The sequence below is a fragment of the Myotis myotis genome, unplaced genomic scaffold (genome assembly GCF_014108235.1).
Source record: "Myotis myotis isolate mMyoMyo1 unplaced genomic scaffold, mMyoMyo1.p scaffold_m19_p_19, whole genome shotgun sequence".
NCBI lineage: Eukaryota > Metazoa > Chordata > Mammalia > Chiroptera > Vespertilionidae > Myotis > Myotis myotis.
This window is the reverse complement of record NW_023416323.1, coordinates 17,340,824-17,357,711: the sequence shown is the minus strand read 5'-3', so window position 1 is coordinate 17,357,711 and position 16,888 is coordinate 17,340,824. Positions and strand designations below refer to the sequence as shown.

Below are 16,888 nucleotides of genomic sequence, written 5' to 3'. Positions count from 1 at the left end.
GACCTGAAGGATAAGTGAACCAGGATGGGCCTGAGTTAGGGTGGGGAACACTAAAGAGAAAGCCAGAACCCGCACTGAATTTGGTACAAGTACTGAGCATTCAGTTACTCTCCCAGTGTATTTACTGTATTTATGTTCTTAAATGTTCTTTCCATCAATTTATAATCATGAAAGATTTAGTTAGTGCTTTCAAACCCTACCAATAATGTATACCACGTGAAAACACTATTTTCTTCTCAAATTACTGAAGCTAAAGAACAGAGTATTAACCTCTAAGGAAAATCCCAACAGAGTAGTAAGCTAACCAAAGCCAAGTCTCATTATCCTTACTGTGAACAGTAAAAGCATTAATCTTCCTAGCAAGGTCTTTTACACTAAAGTACTTAATCACACAAAACAGCACTCAGATAACACATACCAAAAAGATGCCAAGCTGAAAACACAACAGCAAAAAGCCATGGGACTAGGAGAGGAAAGTCCATCTCATGAATGGAGGGTGGGGGCTGGGAGTAGAGAGTGGGGGAGGGTGGAGACAACTCTGAGTTTTTCTCCTTTCTCACCAGCCACACTCTATCACTTACAGATACATAGATACCTGCATAGATACCCAAATGTTGGGAGTGCCCATGCTCAGTCCCGGGTTTTCCCCTTTATGTATATGCTTTCCAAATGGTCTCACAGGATCTTAGCCCCATGTAGTTAAAAATAGGTATATATTTAAAAAATGTATATCTGGGAAACTTCGAAACTAATAATATATCGCTAAGTATATCCAACTGACTCCTCAACAACGCCACTGTAGGAGGGTCAAAGCAGAACCCCACCACCACCACCAAACTTATGACCCACTCTTCCCACCTTAATAAAGGCACCACCATCTAGTGTTCAAGGTCAAAACACAGGACTCACCTTTTATTTAACTCTTTCCCCCACCTCCACAGCTATCCAAAGCAAGTCCTGTGGATTCCACCTCCAAAACCCACCCAAATCTGACCCTCTCTTCCATGTCCCCACCTAGCCAGATCAAGGCACCTGAGCCCTCACCTGGACTCCTAATCAGTGCTGTTCTACACTCACTGCCTCCACTCACCCACCATCCATTTCCCCATCCAGCACCAGAGTACATTTTTACTGAGAAATCAGATGGAGTCAATCTCTCACTTAAAACCATCCCATGTCTGCCTCTGCAGTTAGAACACAAGCCAGAGGCCTCCCCAGGGCCTATAAAATCCTACCCATTCTGTAGCCTGCTGACCTCACCGCTTACCGTCTCCCCTTGCTGGCTGTCTTGTTCCTTTGTCAGACACCTCAACAGAATATTCCTCGTAATATCCCCAGTCCATCCCTTCTCACTACACACGCCGCAAATATTTGTTGCATGAATGAGAGAATCAGGGAGCGTGCTTGAGGAAGGCAGGAAAAAGTAGAAATGAAGCCCATGGGAACATGAAGGAAATATGAAAGAGGATCAAAGTGGGAGATCCAGCATGGGGGGCGGGGTCAGAAGGTCGGGGAGCCTTGGAGAAAAGAGTAGGAGAGAAATGTGGAAGGATTAAAGGGAGAGAGGGAGGAGGGGAGGAAGAGAGAAGCCCACACTAGTAGGGGGTTTTCTGGGGAAGCACCAATTGGAGATATGTCACCTGGAGCACCTAGGCCGGATAAGGCATCTCAAAGGCTTGTTCACACACACAGGAAAGGATTCACTTTGTCCCTGTTCTAGAGCCACAGCCTGACTCAAAGTCAAACGGAGCAGCAATTTTTAAAAACCCCAACATGGTAAGTAAACCCTCAAGAATTCTAAATCCAGAAATAAAAAGCGCCCCAGAGTTCTAAACTCTTTAAATGTCCTGTCCCAGGGAATAACTGAACCTGAGTGATGCTAATGAATCCCAACCTCCTTCTGTATTTTCCTAACTTATTTAATATGAATTTAATTTTTAGAACATCAGATTCACCCAAATCCAAAGTACAACGAACATTTAGCTCTTAGTTGCAAGTTAACAACAATGTAAAACACAGAAGGTGAAAGGAAAGGCCAATTACTGAGTATCCACTGTATGTCAGGAGCTCTACACACATTATCACACTCCTGCCACTACCCTAAAAGCTGGACGATATTATTAGCATTTTAGGGATGAGGAAATTGAGCCTTAGAGCTGAAGTAACTTGCCCAAGTTCATAGCCAGAAAAGGGTGGAGTCAGGACTGTTTTGACTCCAAAGCCCATATTCTTCCATTAAAATACACTGTCTCCCAGAGCACTTGGTTTTAGAAAATGCATTCTGTAATGAATAAATTGAATTTGGGAAATAAGGAACTCTAAGAATTCAAAACATTTCAACAAAGAAGTGATACTGTAAAAGCCTGTCTCAAGGGAAACCGAAAGCTTCTCTATTCTGCCTGCCCCCTACTTACTGAGTGTTGCAAATGAACTGCGCCCTTTCCCAGAAAGAACCAAACCACCAGCTTAACACAGGAGTGGCCTCTCCTTCCACTTACTGATGACACTCCTCACCCAGACAGTATTTATTAGGTACCTTTGAACCTCTAGGCACACACTCCTCCCCGTGTTCTAATCCTCCTCTCCTCACCTTTGCCACAACCCAAGCTTGGGCACCCTCACCTCTGCCTGTACAGCTGCCGAATACTAACCTCAGAGGGTTTCCAGGTGCCAACCACCCTCTAGCTGCAGGAGTCGTCATCAAAATCACAGCCTGAGTTACAAAATCAATCTGGTCCCAAACCCGGGGACCATGGCATTCAAGGCCCCCCTGAACCTGCTCCCCCTACCTTTCCAGGCTGTCTTCACCACTCTCCCACACAGTGCTCATTCAGGCTCCCCTTGCCACATGCCCTTCACAGCTCTGTGCTTTTGCTCCTGCTGTTTCCTCCAATAGAAGACTCTCACTCGCTTCCTAGCCAAATTATTCATTAATCTAACATTTACCAAGCAACCACTTCATTTCATGCAAGGCACTGGAAGATAACACAAGTGTTTTCAAAACTAAAAGGTGCTGTACCAATATAAGGCATTCTCTTGGCCCCATAAGGAGTCTGGATTTTATAAGACAATGAACAGGATTCTACTGAAGGCTTTTCAAGATGGAATGAAGCATAAGCAAGGCTAAGATTAGTAAGACAAGAACATGTTTGTAGAAAGAAGCAAAGAAGTCAATGAGAGAAAATCAAAGAGGCAAGTGAGTAAATGACTAAATGCTTACCCCATAACAGGCAGACCAAAGAACAGATACAAGGTGACATTGGGAAAGAGGGATTATCTCTTCTTCAGAGGCAAGGGGATACACAAGACTGATGAATATTCGGGTATTTTACCTAGAAAGGATTCAAAGTTGAGAGAACTCTCCCAGTGGCCTTTGTCTCCTCCATGATCTAGAAGACAATCATTTGTCAATGGTTGAAAAATACATATATTTTTTTGAGGAAGGGACCATGAGAGCAGGAAGGATGCTGTGCAGTAAAGAATTTAACCTTGCCCAAAAGGAGATTTGGCCTTCGTCCTCAGTGGACAATCTGATTTTCAGTGGGGGCTGGCCACACAAGAAAGACTAACAATTCAATTTAATTTGAGGCTTTGAGTCATGCAGTATCAGTTGACCTGGAAACTGAGATCAAGCAAGTGAGCAATCAGTCAATCACAGGTGGAACCCCAATAAAGACTCTGAACACCCAGGCCCAGGTGAGCTTCCCTGGTTGGCAATACCCTGTGCATATCGTCTCACAGAAGCCCCACCTCTGATACTTCCCTGGACTCTGTCCTACAAGCCTCTTACCTTGGCTGCTTTTAGTCAGTATCCTTTCCCTGTTATGAACCATAACTGTGAGGACAACAGCCTTCGGTGAGTTCTGTGAGTCCTTCTTCCCAATAATCAAACATTAGGGTGGCTCTGGGAATCCCCAAACTTGCAGCTGATGCCAGCAGTGAGGGTGGTCTTGTGTGGACGGTTCCTTCTAGACTCTGTAGCTGACTGACTCTCACAGCTTGCCTGAACTCTCCTCAGGGGCTACAGCTGAAGGGTCACACAGCAGGTTGTTAACACTGACCCTGGACACTGGCCTTGGGGAAGGCGGGAGTGAAAACGAGTGTTTAGATTTTATGCTCTGCTCTAGTGTTGGAATTTTTTACAAAACAAGCATGTGTTCCTTTTATAATTAAACATCACTTTAAAGAAACACATACCCAAAAAGCTTCTTCAAGATAATTATTCTGTAGAGACGTTCAGCACAGATTGGAGCAGGGAAGTTCTGGAATCATCAGGAAAACTGCTTCTCAATTTATCCCAAACATTAACTTTGTATGTGAACTTATTTCTAATCCCCATTTCATCCAATTAACGAAGATTCTATTACTTATGTCACCAAAGAGTCCAAGCCTGCAGTAACAGTTTCAATAAGAATGTAAAAGTATGTCCATACTTTTGACTAAGTCAAGACTGTTCTTACATAAATTTCCGGCCATTCTATTCATGCTAACACAACCACATAACGACATTTCAGTCAACAACGAACCACATATAGGACGGTCGTCTCCTAAGATTATAATGGAGCTGAAAAAGTCCTATTGCCTAGTGACGTCATAGCACAACACGTTTCTCACCTGTTTGTGGTGATGCTGGTCTAAACAACCCTACTGTGCCGCCAGTCACATAAAAGTATTGCATACACACATATGTATAGTATGCAATACGCAATGATAATAATAATAAACTACTATGTTACTGGTTTATGTGTTCACTACACTATACTTCTTACAGCTGGAGTGCACCTTCTACTTATAAAACAGTATGCCATGACACGTGACAGCAGCCTCACACATCTGGTTTACTGCGTCTCTTAACTGCATAATTTTCTCTTGTGTTGTACAGCAACACAATATATAGTTTGCAGCCGAGGAGCAACAGGCTATGCCATATAGTTTAGGTGTGCAGTGGGCTATACCGCTTCGGTGTGTGTAAGTACACTCTATGATGTTCACACACAACATCATCACCTGATGATGCATTTCTCAGAATGTATCTCTGCTGTTAAGTGGTGCATGACTGTATCCCTAGAAGAGGATTTCTGCTTTTACAGTGCACTGAATAGCAAGGCTGTAAAGGTGCAAGCACTAACTGTAATCAGAGGCAGGCTATGAGTCACTGGTAATAGAACACATCTCTATACATTTTTACCCACTTTGCCTTCCTATGAGACATCTGCACAGAGTTCCAATTGTTATATGAATTCTCTAGGAAATTACCTTTTCAGGAGGTCTTATTCTCCTCCATCTCTCAACCTAAAAGTCAATGGGGACCTACCAGTCTAACTCCAAAAAGTACACAATCCAAATATAACTTCAATTTTCCAGAGTGTTCAAGAAATGCAACTTATCACTGTGTTCCATTTTTCAAATATCTCAATAGCCAGTCACTTTAACCAAGTTGTAACTTCCTAACAAACAAACTTAACAAGGTGACTTTTTGAAAGGTGACTTTAGATAAGTAAAAGTTATAAGACAATATCAAAAAATCAAATTCATCTGTGAGGTGAAGAGTTTAGGAAAAAAAAAATGTTTTGAGCTAGATTTCTAGACTACCTGAGACAATAAGAGTAAAACAGATACATATATGTGCATTAAGTACACACACTAAGCAGAATGCAAATGTAACCACGTAGCATCAGTTTGGAAAGCATTGTACACAACCTGGACAGCAAAAGAAGCTACAAGGCAGGTGTATCAACAGTTCTTCCTATGCTCCAATTTAACTACCCTAATAAACTGGTTGCTCATAAACCAATAAAGTGTGTCCACCCAAGAGCAAAAAGAGACTTAGTTCCGGCAGCAACGACTTTTCAAGAAGAAGAGCCTTAGCCACACTAAGAGCAGATGCAGACGTTGTCTTGAAGCTGACCTGACTGTCCTGGATGCCCTGACCGGAAATCTCCCCAAAGAACACTGATGGGGAAGGGAAGATAATGAGAAAGATGCACAAAGAATAAAAAAGTTAAAAACTGAAAAGGGAAGGCAGAACAAGAGCATTCAGGAAGCCACGCACCATGTGGGAGAAAGCCCATTGTAATATATGCCCATAAACAATTCTTTACAGCTCACAGAAGGGTTTATAGCCATTCGCTCTTCCAGGCCTGACAGCAACCCGTTATTAGAGGAGAAAACAGTGGCTCGGGGAGCTTACTGTCACGCCAAGGTCAGGGACAAAACTGGGGCTGCAATTCGGACCCTCTCCCGAAAGATGGACTAAGGAGCGACAAGGAGGCACCTGGGGACGTCAAGTGCACGCACCGAAGTGCCCCTGAGGAGTCCGGAGGCTGCAGATCACAGCGGGCGGGGTGGGGAGAGGGCGCAGGGGCAGGTAGTCGCCAGGGCACCTGGGCGTAAGCAGGAGCCCGGCCCAGCCCGGCCCGGCCCAGCCCAGCCCGCCGCACTCACCCGAGGCCCGGGCGGGGTCGCCCGGCGCTGCGGCTCCTCCCGGCCAGCGGCGGCGGCGGCGGCGACTGCAGCGGCCGAGGCAGGGACGCATCATGCGGCCGCGCTCATGGCCGGGCCGGAGCGGGCCGCGTGGCTCGGAGCGGGCCGGTCCGGCCGGGCCAAACGAAGGGAGGTGGCCGCGGAGCACACACCAGAGCCCAGAACCCTGCCTGAAGAGCACAGCAGTGCGACCCCCGGAAGTGAACCCGCGAGGTCAGCGGCGTCGCGCCTGCGCAGTTCAGGCTACCTCCCGGGCTCCCGGCCGCGGAGATGGGCTCGTGAGGCGCTCTCCGGGACTCAGTGGCCAGGGTCTCTCTGGAACAGGGGCTCCTAAGGAGTGGCAGTTCCCTGAGAAAGTCAGCTTCCAGTCGCAAGCTGCCCTTGCTAAAGTAAAGGATCTCCAAACTGAGATCCGGAAGGGAAAGGACGGGGGCTACGGGCTGCCGCAAGGTCCAACCCACGCGTTGAGCTGTCATCCAAGGTCCAGAGTTCTTCCCAAGTGGCTGGAGCCCGCGGCGACCTCTTAAGGAACTGTCAGCTTTAGGTGTGGCCTGCAGGGTGTGCGGGAATGAGAACTCAGAAAATGGGGACATGGAAACCACAATGAAAAAGATGGAGGTAAATGCATATGAGGAAAAGGGGAAGCATAGGCGGCTGGTGTGGCTCCGGTGATTGAGTGCCCCCCCCCCCCCCCCCGCCCCCGGGCACCAAGAGATCCCTGGGTTGATTCCTGGTAAGGGCACATGCCTGGGTTGTGAACTTCATCCCCAGTAGGGGGCGTGCAGGAGCCAGCCAGAGGATGCTTCTCTCTCATGGACGCTTCTATCTCCCCCTCCCTTCCTCTCTTGAAAATCAATAAAAAGATACTTTAGAAACAATAAGTAAGTAAGTAAGTAAGTAAATAAATAAATAAATAAATAAATAAATAAATAAATAAATAAATAAAACATACAGTTCTCTGGTTTAAAAAGAAAAGAAAAGGGGAAGCATACTGGACTGGGGATTGGAGGCCTGGCACCTGGAGTCTGCTGAGGCTCGGAGAGGGACCTGGATGTCAGAACATCCCAAGGATTCCTTCCAGGTGATGTCCTAAATATTTAAAGGTAGACACGTTTTTTATTTATTTGGGTTTCCTATAATATTTGGGGCAACTGCTGCAGGTCTGGGAAGTAGATGCTCAATGTTTGTTGTTAAACTGGTAAGTACTGACTAAACTGTATGAGAAAAGCAGTAATTGCAGTTAAGGACTCTATGAGAATCTCACTGACTGCAAGCTACTTTCTCATTGTTTACTGTCTTGCCCCCAGACAAACTTTAGGAACAAGGTGTACATTAAATTAATCATCAAAATTTCAGCTTTGAAAGTTTAAATGTGTGTTAGTGGGTCTTGTATCTCTGTATTCAGAGTGGTGCTATGCATTCAATCACCCTTCACTGAGCCTTCTGTTGCCTGGGATCGTTGTTTCCACAAAGGAAAAAGTGAGGTTGGCCCCTCCAGTCCGTGGTCAATTCTTTCCACATAGGCTGAAAGAAAGGATGGTTATCTCTGATGACACCAAGACTATACTTGAGATACACTTGCTGCAAGCAATGTTAAAAGAATATCTTCTTTAAAACACACACGCGCGCACGCGCGTGCACACACACACACATGCACACAACAAGTGAGCCCGGCAAGTGTGCCTCAGTGGTTGAGCATCATCCCATACACAAGGAGGTCACCAGTTGGATTCACAGTCTGGGCACAAGCCTGGGGTTATGGGCTACACCCCCAGTCGGGGCGTGCTAGAGGCAGCTGGATGTCTCATAGATGTTTCTATCTCTTCCTCTCTCTGAAATCAATAAAAACATATTTTTAAAAGGTAAAATCATGACTTTTATACAAATACAAACACATGTAACATATTTCATTTAACTCACTAATTAATGAGAAAGCATGTAAGATGATACAAATGGTTGAGAGATGAATCCAAAAGACAGACACATATATAGGCAGTCAGGAATGCTGAGATGAAATTGCTTACTAGATGCAAAACTGGCTTCTTTTACAGTGGGGGAGGGAGGTCAGTTGGACTTCTACTATACAAGATTCACTTGTCTGTCATATCTGTGGGCAAGAATCACTTTCATTGCTATAAATTCTCTATATGCTATAGAGTTATAAATAGCTGAAAGAAAGAAAAAACAAAACCTCATGGAACCAGATAACCAGAAGGGTGTGCCAGACAACACCCAATTGTTCATTGAAAACACCCAATACCCATTTCAAAGTCTTTCACAAAAAGTAAAGAGGGTGAAGGACTTGTATGCATGCACATAAGCATAACCAATGGACGCAAGACATTGGGGGTGGGGGGTGAGGGCATGTGTGGGGTTGGGTATAGGTGAGGCCAGGGGAAGGTCAATGGGGGGGGGGGAGGAGACATTTGTACTACTATTTGTATTACTTTAAACAATAAAATAAAAATTTTAAAAAAAGTAAAGAGGGGGAATCCCTACCCCATAATTCTCCTGAGTCCCCACACTTGTTATGTTGTCTGCATTTTTTATTACTAGCATAGCTTATTTTAACTTTAAAATAAATAAAGGAAATAATAGCACAATGAAGTAATGCTAAAGGAAATAATAGCACAATGAAATAATGCTTTAAAATATTTAACAAGGATGACAGCAGATAACAAAAAAAAATCAACTCTTATCAAGGATTTTCATCTCTTTCTCAACAGAATTGACATATGTGGTCTTCTGCAAGTCATTTCCCCTCTCCAGGCTTCAGCTTTGTCTCCCCCCCCCCCTTAATCTCTAAAATATGAGATTAGCCTTGATTTCCAAGGTTTCTTCCAGTTTTAAAATTGTGTCTTAACACAGAGGTGTTTTGGGTTTTGCCTCTTTCTGATTTCACTGAGGTCCTGGGAGCAGAAAACCTCCTAAAATTGGAGGTCTTTGCAGGGAAGGGAATATCCCAATCTCCAGGTTAGTTCTTGTTTCCCCTCAGGAGCTAGTTTCCAGATAACCAGTCATCCCAGGAAACAGCCCTTTTAAACGTGGAGGCTCTATTCACATATGTGAAAGGAAGCTCAGCCCAAATTCATAGTAACAGGAATGAATACAAATTTAAAGTACAAGGAGATCCCAGTTTTCATCTGGTAGATTGGAAAAAAAAAAGTTTGGTAACACTTCGTGTTGGCAAGGCAGATCAAATTGGTGCAATTGTAAATTTGCTCAGCTCTTTGCAGAGCAAGATACCCTTTGACCCAGCGATTTCCCTCTGGAATTTATCCTACAGATAGACTCACCCATGTGCACAAAGATGTTTGTACTTGAGTATTTATGGTAGCATGTTTTTAGAAGAAGAAAAAAACTGGCATCACCCTATATGCCCATCAATATATTAAATAAATTACGTTGTATACATAAATGAAATACTGTGCTGTGCTATTATAAAAGGAGAATAAGGCAGATTTTTATGTGTTCATATGAATGGTCTTCCAGGTATATTAAGTCTATGGTGTAAAACTGTGTATTTGTGTAAAAAAGAAGAAGGGGGTATATGTTTTTATGTGCATAGAATATTCCTGGAAAAATATACAAGAAATAAGTCTGTAACTTATTTTTCTAAACCCTATATTCATTTTTAGATACATAAAATTATAATTAAAAGTAAATGAGACAACTCAATAAAACAATTGGCAGAACAGTTGAGTACTTCACAAAAGAGACTATCCAAAACAGTGTTCATTTTCAGTCGTCATCAGGGAAATGCACACTTATCCACAAGGAATGCTATGTACATACCTAACATGAAAACCCCCAAGTGTTGAAGTGACTAGAGGTTCCATGCGCTGCTGGTGGGCATGTCATTGTCAAACTGCCTTGGGCAATTGTTGGGAGTATCTGCTGAAGCTGAGCATACTGTACCTATGTTCACCAAGAGGCATGTGCTAGAATGTTCACCCAGCACTACCCATGATAGCCCTAAATTGGAAACAATCTAAAAGCAACTGGGCAACAGGAGGAATAAGTAAATTGTGGTATATTCCTACAATGAAATACTGTACAGAATGGAAGTCTACACTACACACAGCCATACAGATCAACCTCACTAATAAGATGTTGAGTAAAAGAAGCAAGACACAAAAGAGTCCATATCATCTGATCTCATTAAAAAGACGTGCAAAGTTAGGCAAAACTGATCTTTGGTAAAGAAGACAGGGTAGGGCAGTGGTTACCGTTGATGGGGGATGCTATTAATAGTCTATTTCTTGATCTGCGTGCTGGTTATATGGGTGCTCACTTGGTAAAAAATCATCCAGTAATTGTCTGTTCAACTTCAAGTAAACAGTGTGCGTGTGTGTGTGTGTGTGTGTGTGTGTGTGTGTGTGTGTGTAAGAGAGAGAGAGAGAGAGAGAGAGAGAGAGAGAGAAGCCAGACAAGGGTACAGAGGTTTGTTCCAGAAGACCCAGTGAGGATTTGGTCACATTTGTGGTTTCTAAAGGTCATTCTAGCTGCTTTGTGGACAGCATATTGGAGAAGGTCAAGAATAGATACAGGGAAATGCCAGCTAATAAATATCAACGGAGCGATTGAAATAGAACACTCAAGGTTTGGCAACCACGATAGTATTATTGTTAATGGGTGCTAAACTGCAGGAAAATAGGATGTTTAAATACTCTCAAGGCATCTTCCCCACAGAAGGATGTTTGGGGTTGTTTCTTATTTTTTCCACTGAGTTTGTAGTGTTGAATAAACAGCCAGATTAGGGAAGCCAGAAAGCTTATACTCCACAACCCATGGTATTAGACAAGGCCCAGAAAGTGGTATGATGTGTTCCTGAATTTATTTTTACTGCGTCATTGTGCCTCCAGCTGTGGGTAGAGCCTGCTGAGGCTCCAGGACTGTGCCTGTGGGAAGGCATATGGCTAGTGGGCAGGTATGGAGCAGTTACTGAGTGTCAGGCTCTGGGCTTGGCCCCTGGATATCTCAAGCTCACTCTCTTATGCCCTTTGGAACTTGACTTGGAAGGCATCTTTCTCCCTGGAACCCCACCTAAAATCCCCCCGCCCCCCCCCCCCCCATCTTCCATTTCTGCAGCATCTCACTTCCTCCACCCAGCTTTGCTCCTTGTCATGTCTCAGCTAACTTCCTGTTATCTTTCACTTAGTTATCCCATTGTTTCTCCCTCACTGCAATGCCAGTCTCACGGAAGGCAGGGAGTTATGTTCATCTCCACTATTATCTCACCAGTGCCTGTCAATAAGTAGGTACTCAGTAATAATGCATGGGATGAATGAACTCACCACGGTTGGCCCCTTTCATAAATGAAGAAACGGGCCCAGTGAGGTTAAGCAGTGTGCTCAATCAAGGTCACACAGCTAGGAATGGAGAGCCAGGATTCAGACCCAGATGTCTTGCTCTTTGCTGCTGTCATATTGCCTCACAGACTCACTTCATCCTCACATCCATCCCCGTGAAGCTGTACGACCAGGAAACGAAGGCTCAGGGTTAAGTGATTGCCCACAGGAAGCAGAGAAGCTTGTAGACCTCCTTGCACCTGGCTGTGAAGATCCTGCTCTTTATACTGTGCACACTCCCTAAGGAGCCGGAGGCCATGCTCCGTATCAATGCAGCTCCGTACCAAGCTCCAAGGACTGGCTGGTGACATGAGTCCTCTGCTCCTGCTGCCAAGGCTCAACCCACCAAGTCACCTGGAAGCAAGCCCCTGCCCATTTGTGCTCTTTTCCATTAACTCAGTCCTCGTCTTAGACCAGCGGTTCTCAACCTGTGGGTCACGACCCCTTTGGGCGTCGAACGACCCTTTCACAGGGGTCGCTTAAGACCATCGGAAAAACACATATATAATTACATATTGTTTTTGTGATTAATCACTATGCTTTAATTATGTTCAATTTGTAACAATGAAAATATATCCTGCATATCAGATATTTACATTAGGATTCATAACAGTAAGCAAAATTACAGTTATGAAGTAGCAACGAAAATGATTTTATGGTTGGGGGTCACCACAACATGAGGAACTGTATTAAAGGGTCGCGGCATTAGGAAGGTTGAGAACCACTGTCTTAGACTCATATTGGTTCATTCAGAGGCATTTAGTGATTTACTCTGTGCTTGGCACCATGCTAAGTGCTGCAGACATGAGTGAGCAAAACCAGACACAGTCCTGCCTGTTATGTTAATTAGCTCAGAGACTAATTGAACAAATAAATGCACAATTACAAACTGATATGTTCCAATAAAGGAAAAGGACATTGTATGGGGAGAGGGTATAAACCTGGGAATCTGGTCTGGTGTGGGGGTCACAAGGAAGGCTTTCTTTAGCATGTGATATGTGAAGGACACCTGGGTGTTTGATAAGCAAAGGGTGCAGGAGGTGGAGGAAGAGGGTTCCAAGCAAAGGGTGGTGGGGTGGCCCTTTGCTGGAAAGCAACTGGGATTGTTTGGAGTTCTGTAAGGGGCCCTTGTGTGGAGGGCAATGGGGGAGTGGCTTGAGTTCAGGCTGGAGCATTTAGACGGGCCTGGGTGATTCAGGGCCCTAACAACCAGTTAAGGGACTTCAGCCACATTTGAGGGAAAGTGAGAAGCCACTGGAGGATTTGATCACATTTGTGGTTTTTAAAGGTCATTCTAGCTTCTTTGTGGAAAGCATAGTGGAGGAGGGCAAGAATAGATGCAGGGCAATGTCAACTAATGAATGTCGATTCATTGAATTAGAACACTCAAGGTTTTGCAACGCTAGTATTATTGTTAATGTATGCTAAAGTACCGGAAAAGAGGATATTTAAATTATCTTAAAGCATCTCTCCATAGATTGCTAGTTATTTACAAAGGGAAGAAACGGTCCCTTTACACTGAATAAATATATCACCATCTCAACCATTGCTCAAGCATAGTATCCTACAAGACACACTGATGTTTGTGCCTCCTGATACAATGCACTAAGGACACACAATTATGTAGTACTGCTGCCAAAAATTATACAGTACTCCGGACTCTATAAGGGAGCGATCAGAAAAATATAACAGACATTCTACAAAACACCTGGCCTGTACTCCTACTACCCATTAGTGTCTTGAAGGGGAAAAAAACTGGCAACCATTCCAGATGAAAAGAGTTTGCTTCTGAAGATGGAGGCAGGGGCCTGGAGTCAAGGAATTGCAGGAAGCTGCTAGAAACTGAAAAAGGAAAGAAAATGATTCTCCCCAGAGATTCCAGAAGGAATCACCCCTGCTGATACCTTGATTTTAAGACATGACCTCCAGAACTGTAAGGTAATAAATTTGTGTCATTTTAGCCACTAAGTTTGTGCAATATCTTACAAAGGGGGAGGGAAAATAGATAATAGAGGGCAACCAGAAACACGGACTAATGCTATGTCACAACACCAGCTTTATCTTGTATAATTGTTTTTGGACTCATTCTCTAATCAAAGTATTTTTGAATATTAATTCAGTCATCCAATAAATTTACTATTTCTCCTTCCTTTTCTTCCTGCCCTTCATATAGTATCATGAGATATCTTAGCAATGCTCTGTCCTGAATATGTTGTTTTTCCTTGCCTGCCCAGAATCTGTCCCACTTCTCCTCACAACACTATCTCATTTTCCTGTGGGGATCCACCCTTCCCTTGCTCCCTACCCAAGTAGCTGGTTAGGGCTGATCCTCACTCCTGTCTAGATGTGGCCAATCCAGTTATCCCAACACCTGGCCTCAGAGATTGGTTCAAGGGGATGAGCACATGAGTGATGTTGGTCCATTCAGACCGAATCCTGGGACTTCAGCTGGAAATATTGAAAGAGAGAATCCTTTTTTTCCCCCTTCTGCTAAGTTGAAAGAATATAAGCCTGTTGCTGCTAGAGACAACTCCATAAAAAGAACCTAATCTGCTGAAACCTGTTTGGCTCAGTGGATAGGGCGACGGCCTGCTGACTGAAAGGTCCCAGGTTCGATTCTGGTCAAGGGCATGTACCTTGGTTGCAGGCATATCCCCAGCAGGAGATGTGTAGGAGGCAGCTGATCGATGTTCCTCTCTCATCGATGTTTCTAACTCTCTATCTCTCTCCCTTCCTCTCTGTAAAAAATCAATAAAATATATTTTTTTAAAAAAGAACCTAATCTGAGAATGAAGCCAAATCAGAGGGAAGCAGTCAGGTAGGGGAAAGAGACTAAGTTCTGATAACATCATTTGAGCCCCTAGATCTTGCTGGACCAACTCCAGAACTTTTCTGTTATGGGAGCCAATACAGTCCCTCGCTTCAAAAACCAGTATAAATTGAATTCTTATCATTGAAAGAATCCTGGTAAACACATCTTCCAGGTCCAGACATACTACTTCTATTACATTTTCTTGATTTACCAGTCTCTATATTTCACAACAGAGATAAGGTTAATCTAGCATGACTTGGTCTTTTCATTGGTGCTTCCTCTTCTGAGAGGCACACATATTTTTTGTGAGTAATCTGTTATGAATATTTTTCAGGCCCAAAGTCAAGTTCACTGAACTTACTTTCCTCTTCCCCTTTTTAAAAAATGGCTATGTCATCTGCCTCTCTCCAACCCTCTGGTAAGGTCAGAAGACCTTTAATGAGATAGAAAGAAATAAAGTCCATATAAATCTCTTGAAGAGAAATTATATTTCCCCCAAATGGAATTTGGCCCTGAATGAGCTCATACTTTTCAATTTCCCTAACTAGCTGGTATCACCAGCCTGGTCAGGCCAATAGGAGAGATGGTGCTTTGTGCTAGGTTCACTCACTGAACAGAGGGGGACTTCCTCCAGCCACAGATACAATACTCCTCCATTCCCATAAAACATGCAAGACAGGCTCAGACTCTCCTGGACACAGGGCAGACCTTACAGGAACCAACAGTATGTCTACTTATCTGTAGTGTCCACATGAAGAAGTGCAGGCTATACTCCTTCCCTTCCTAGTTCACACCAAACTTGAAACACCAAGAGAACTATCAGACATGATGGCCATACCAAGCTGGTCAAGCAAATCTGGGAAGGACCAGAAGCAGCTATGACCCAGGCATTGCTCCTATGGGACTCCAGCTATTTCTCTTCATGTCGTTCCCTTAAACTTTCCCTAGCAAGTCTGAAGTTCAGCAGGTCCTCTTCCCACGGACCAGCAGCTCCATGCTTGGGGTTCAGGAAAGATACCTGATCATCAATCCATGTCATCTTTTCTCGTAAATGGCAGGCCTCCAGTTCTTTCTGCACAACTAAAACTTCGGAGAAGCCAGTTTTCTAAAATTGACAGTCAGCCCTATTTCAGATACCACTGCCTGTATTTCGAGACAGGGCTTTATTATTTCATATGAGCAACCACCAGGAGCACGATAGCTCTGCAATGTAGCTGTGGAAATGTCTTTAGAGTTTGAGGTACGGAGCCCATACTCCGGAATCAGATACTTAATTTGCTAAGTGTTGGAACCAAGTTTTGCCTAACCCCAAACTTCCTGGGGAGATGTCAATTTCTGCTTCTATACTTCCTTCCTTTAGAACTATACTAGTAAAAGGCTTCCATAGGAGCACTACTATTGTTTACCTTAAAAAAAAAAGTTTTTTATTTTTATTTTTAGAGATAATAAGGGTGAGGGAAACATGGATGATGAGAGAGTAACATAGACGGGCTGCCCCCTGCGTGCCCCCTACTGGTGATGGAGCCAGCAACCTAGGTATATGCCCTGACCTGGAATTGAACCCATGACCTCTTGACGCATGGGATGATGCTCAACCAACTGAGCTACACAGGCCAGGGCATTACCTTTTTGTTTTATTTTTTTAAATTGAAGAAATGTGGAACAGGATGGCTTGAATGTTGTGTTTATTGTATTTGCTAAAAAAAAGATGCAGCCTGGCCTAAGCTTGTGGAGCAGGCGAGGTGGAATCTATCAGCCTTTAAGGTGCCCTCTTTCAAAAAATAAATTGCTTTCAAATTGCCCTTCTATACCATGCATCCCTGCCTGACTTATTATTTTTTTAATTTAATTTTATTGTTTAAAGTATTACAGATAGCAGTACCTATGTCTCCCCCCCCCATTAACCTTCCCCCCGCCTCGCCTACCTCCCGGCACATGCCCTCACCCCACCCCAATGTCTTCTGTCCATTGGTTATGCTTATCTGCATGCACACAAGTCCTTTGGTTGATCTGTTACCTCCCCCCTCCCCCCACCAGTACTCCCCAGTCTTCCCGCTGTAGTTTGACAGTCTGTTCAATGCTTCTCTGCCTCTGTATCTATCTTTTTGTTCATCAGTTTATAATGGTCTTTATTATCCATAAATGAGTGAGATCATGTGGTGTTTTTCTTTCACTTCCTGGCTTATTTCACTTAGCATAATGCTCTCCAGTTCCATCCATGCTGCTGCAAATGGTAAGAGTT

General features: G+C 43.9%; 1 protein-coding gene across 5 annotated transcripts in view; it reads right to left on the bottom strand.

Annotated features, from left to right (window-relative positions):
• The window catches only part of ZDHHC7 (zinc finger DHHC-type palmitoyltransferase 7), a 34,305-nt gene extending 27,597 nt beyond the window's left edge, over positions 1–6,708 (bottom strand). For 2 of the 5 annotated variants that reach the window (XR_004973626.1, XM_036346087.1), the window contains exon 1: positions 6,445–6,708. The gene's annotated coding sequence lies outside the window, so the exon portion shown is untranslated. Of the gene's footprint in view, positions 1–3,332; positions 3,357–4,197; positions 4,619–6,297; positions 6,322–6,444 lie in introns of those variants that run through there. The other 3 variants (XM_036346088.1, XM_036346090.1, XM_036346089.1) reach the window with 3 other exon arrangements.
• Positions 6,709–16,888: the final 10,180 nt, after the last annotated feature.